We start from the raw sequence: 5,000 nt of genomic DNA on the forward strand, positions 1-5,000 counted from the left end.
GGAAGGTAAGCATTCTGCTTTACATCAGTACATAACTAATATTTCAGTCGTCTGACGTCCCTCCTTAGTAAATGATGCAGGACCACATACATAGATGATACATACTGTAAACTGGGGAGGACAGTGTGAACCGCACTCGACCCAGTCACCCTATCTCACAGTCCACTCCGTGTGTAACAAAGCGAAAGCACCAAAGCACTAGCGTTCAACAACATCCATTTTATCCTCGCTGCCACAGGACACTATCCAAAGAACGACAAGAGGAACGTGACGTCCACTAATAAGACACAATGTCTCACATCACCCGCAAACAACGCAGCTCAAATCAGCCAGCAACACCCACAGTGGTCCACCCAGTATCAACACAAGACGCAACGCCACGCCACAACACAAAAGGTACAAGTAATAAAATACCCTTTGGCCACACCCCTGGTAAAGACATCGAACCAACCCACCACCTGACACCAGCCAAACGTACATCCTGATTTGACACATCTCTGGCAACCTTACCCACGTTGGCCCTTAACCTAACCCACGTTGGCCCTTAACCTAACCCACGTTGGCCCTTAACCTAACCCACGTTGGCCCTTAACCTAACCCACGTTGGCCCTTAACCTAACCCACGTTGGCCCTTAACCTAACCCACGTTGGCCCTTAACCTAACCCACGTTGGCCCTTAACCTAACCCACGTTGGCCCTTAACCTAACCCACGTTGGCCCTTAACCTAACCCACGTTGGCCCCTAACCTAACCCACGTTGGCCCCTAACCTAACCCACGTTGGCCCCTAACCTAACCCACGTTGGCCCCTAACCTAACCCACGTTGGCCCCTAACCTAACCCACGTTGGCCCCTAACCTAACCCACGTTGGCCCCTAACCTAACCCACGTTGGCCCCTAACCTAAGTTACGCTGCACCTTAACCTAAGTTACGCTGCACCTTAACCTAAGTTACGCTGCACCTTAACCTAAGTTACGCTGCACCTTAACCTAAGTTACGCTGCACCTTAACCTAAGTTACGCTGCACCTTAACCTAAGTTACGCTGCACCTTAACCTAAGTTACGCTGCACCTTAACCTAAGTTACGCTGCACCTTAACCTAAGTTACGCTGCACCTTAACCTAAGTTACGCTGCACCTTAACCTAAGTTACGCTGCACCTTAACCTAAGTTACACTGCACCTTAACCTAAGTTACACTGCACCTTAACCTAAGTTACACTGCACCTTAACCTAAGTTACACTGCACCTTAACCTAAGTTACACTGCACCTTAACCTAAGTTACACTGCACCTTAACCTAACTTACACTGCACCTTAACCTAAGTTACACTGCACCTTAACCTAACTTACACTGCACCTTAACCTAACTTACACTGCACCTTAACCTAAGTTACACTGCACCTTAACCTAAGTTACACTGCACCTTAACCTAACTTACACTGCACCTTAACCTAAGTTACACTGCACCTTAACCTAAGTTACACTGCACCTTAACCTAAGTTACACTGCACCTTAACCTAAGTTACACTGCACCTTAACCTAAGTTACACTGCACCTTAACCTAACTTACACTGCACCTTAACCTAACTTACTTACACTGCACCTTAACCTAACTTACACTGCACCTTAACCTAACTTACACTGCACCTTAACCTAACTTACACTGCACCTTAACCTAACTTACACTGCACCTTAACCTAACTTACACTGCACCTTAACTGTCACATGTAACGTCACAGGAATGTAGCTTTGCCTAACAGCAACCCTCTGAACATAGTTCACTGCTTGGATCCTCTGGTGTCATGTGTATTTCTCGATGCCATGGTGCGTACCCTCACGTAAATGTCTTTCGAGTGTTGCGTACTTTCTACACAGTCCCGCTAACCACTGGAAGGGTGTAACGCTACAGAACGAATATCGCCCTCCCCTCCTGCCCTTCCAAGCTGGTCGGTCAGGCGTTTGTTTGTGAAATGAGCCTTGCAGCTGTTCAGTTGCATTTGGTTGTCGATGCAGTCAGTGTACGTTGTGGTACGGCCTGTGTGGACTGTCCGCTGATGTACGCGTAACCCACACTGATCATCCGTCGTTACGTACTGAGTGACATAATGTGGCACATGCTTGACCGTACACCGGCTGCGCCCTACAATGGCGAATCATAAGGGCCATATGTTGTGCACGATGCTACTTGTCTCGTCTCCCCATTACAGCGAGATTGCACTGTTGTACGCCGTAGAGACATGTGGTAGGTACGGACGAAAGTATTGCATGTTGGCCCCCCCCCCCTCCCTCTGCCGGGAATCAGCGTGAGCCGTCTGTTGATGTAGCGACGAGGGTTTTCCTATTTAATCGTATTGCCCCACACAACATGATACCACGGTGGACCGCGTTCCACATCTGCGACATGCTACAGAGGCCGGTTGACAGTCGACCGCGCAAGGGACATTGCACACGTGCGCGGACCATCTTCCACGTGTTCTCTCGTGTACGTGCCGTAGTGTGTATATGGGCTGATGTAGCGTGTCGTGACACATAACATGCAGGCATGCCAGAATCGTAGATTTCGCAAATGTTGATTGACGTATACGTTTGCTGCCAAAGATCCGCAAATGAACTGGAAATCAGTTGTTGAGCGGTTGTTCGCGCTGCAGGTGCATCGGTGATAGCGACGATCGGTACATCTGTGAACCGGTTGTTTCGGCGGTACCCGCCATGCCCCCGAACCTGAGTTGGCCATGTGGGTATGAAGCGATACGAGGCTGTGGCTTGGTGGGACAGTCCCCGGCCGGTGAGGGGGGGCCGCGCGGCGTGCTGGCCGCGCGCTGCGTGAGCGCACGCACTACAGCCGGCTGGTGGGGGGCGCCCAGTGGCAGGAGCGCCGGCCGACGGGCCCGGCTGGCGTCCCAGCTACGCGCCGGCGCACCCGGCGCGCGGCGCCAGGCGGCCAAAGTGGGTTCTGCCGAGCCCGGTGCGAAGCGCGGTGGACATCTGCAGTGTGCTGGTCCGATTGCGGACTGTGTGCGTTGAGGATGCGCCGCCGCCCGGCACTCGGCGTCGCGACGCCGTCTGCTGCTCGGTCGCCCCCAGCGGTTCTCGCAGGTGGTTTGTATCGCAGCTCTGCGGACGTGTTGGCGCGTGCGCTGTGCTGGGAGAGTTCGCTTCTGCACCCAAGTGGGGCTTTGCCCTTCTGTGGCGCTGGCGTTGGAGCTGCCGGTCACCGTAGGTGGCGCGTGTTGTTTCCCGCCGGCAATGCCACGACAGCACGCTCCCGGGCCTCTGTCGGCAGCGGCAAGCTCAGTTGGGAGCACGGGTGTTCGCACTGAAAGCGTCTACTCGCCTATCTCCGGGCGATTGCGCCTCTCTCGAACCCGACCAAGTACTTAGGACGGCGCTGCGCGCCGCCGGGACCTGAGAGGGTTTCGAGGTGTATCGTGCAGGGGAGCTCAGCCTCCTCCTGTTTGCAGAATAATTGAGCGGACGCTTGCGTGTTCGCGCGGGCCCTCGGGACACACTCCCGGGCGGCCGGCTGCTCAGCTCTCGTTGACGCAGCTCCCTGGTTGATCCTGCCAGTAGTCATATGCTTGTCTCAAAGATTAAGCCATGCATGTCTCAGTACAAGCCGCATTAAGGTGAAACCGCGAATGGCTCATTAAATCAGTTATGGTTCCTTAGATCGTACCCACGTTACTTGGATAACTGTGGTAATTCTAGAGCTAATACATGCAAACAGAGTCCCGACCAGAGATGGAAGGGACGCTTTTATTAGATCAAAGCCAATCGGATTGGCTCGTCTGGTCCGTTTGCCTTGGTGACTCTGAATAACTTTGGGCTGATCGCACGGTCCTCGTACCGGCGACGCATCTTTCAAATGTCTGCCTTATCAACTGTCGATGGTAGGTTCTGCGCCTACCATGGTTGTAACGGGTAACGGGGAATCAGGGTTCGATTCCGGAGAGGGAGCCTGAGAAACGGCTACCACATCCAAGGAAGGCAGCAGGCGCGCAAATTACCCACTCCCGGCACGGGGAGGTAGTGACGAAAAATAACGATACGGGACTCATCCGAGGCCCCGTAATCGGAATGAGTACACTTTAAATCCTTTAACGAGTATCTATTGGAGGGCAAGTCTGGTGCCAGCAGCCGCGGTAATTCCAGCTCCAATAGCGTATATTAAAGTTGTTGTGGTTAAAAAGCTCGTAGTTGGATTTGTGTCCCACGCTGTTGGTTCACCGCCCGTCGGTGTTTAACTGGCATGTATCGTGGGACGTCCTGCCGGTGGGGCGAGCCGAAGGCGTGCTTGCGCGTCCCGAGGCGGACCCCGTTGAAATCCTACCAGGGTGCTCTTAGTTGAGTGTCTCGGTGGGCCGGCACGTTTACTTTGAACAAATTAGAGTGCTTAAAGCAGGCAAGCCCGCCTGAATACTGTGTGCATGGAATAATGGAATAGGACCTCGGTTCTATTTTGTTGGTTTTCGGAACCCGAGGTAATGATTAATAGGGACAGGCGGGGGCATTCGTATTGCGACGTTAGAGGTGAAATTCTTGGATCGTCGCAAGACGAACAGAAGCGAAAGCATTTGCCAAGTATGTTTTCATTAATCAAGAACGAAAGTTAGAGGTTCGAAGGCGATCAGATACCGCCCTAGTTCTAACCATAAACGATGCCAGCCAGCGATCCGCCGCAGTTCCTCCGATGACTCGGCGGGCAGCCTCCGGGAAACCAAAGCTTTTGGGTTCCGGGGGAAGTATGGTTGCAAAGCTGAAACTTAAAGGAATTGACGGAAGGGCACCACCAGGAGTGGAGCCTGCGGCTTAATTTGACTCAACACGGGAAACCTCACCAGGCCCGGACACCGGAAGGATTGACAGATTGATAGCTCTTTCTTGATTCGGTGGGTGGTGGTGCATGGCCGTTCTTAGTTGGTGGAGCGATTTGTCTGGTTAATTCCGATAACGAACGAGACTCTAGCCTGCTAACTAGTCGCGTGACATCCTTCGTGCTG

General features: G+C 52.9%; 1 non-coding gene across 1 annotated transcript in view; it reads left to right on the plus strand.

Annotated features, from left to right (window-relative positions):
* Window positions 1-3,547: 3,547 nt before the first annotated feature.
* Window positions 3,548-5,000, plus strand: part of LOC126317233 (small subunit ribosomal RNA) — a 1,893-nt gene continuing 440 nt past the window's right edge. Inside the window, exon 1 of the ribosomal RNA XR_007556508.1 lies at window positions 3,548-5,000. This exon is cut by the window's right edge and continues 440 nt beyond it. This is a non-coding gene — a ribosomal RNA (small subunit ribosomal RNA).

The sequence above is a fragment of the Schistocerca gregaria genome, unplaced genomic scaffold (assembly GCF_023897955.1).
Source record: "Schistocerca gregaria isolate iqSchGreg1 unplaced genomic scaffold, iqSchGreg1.2 ptg000623l, whole genome shotgun sequence".
NCBI classification, from domain to species: domain Eukaryota; kingdom Metazoa; phylum Arthropoda; class Insecta; order Orthoptera; family Acrididae; genus Schistocerca; species Schistocerca gregaria.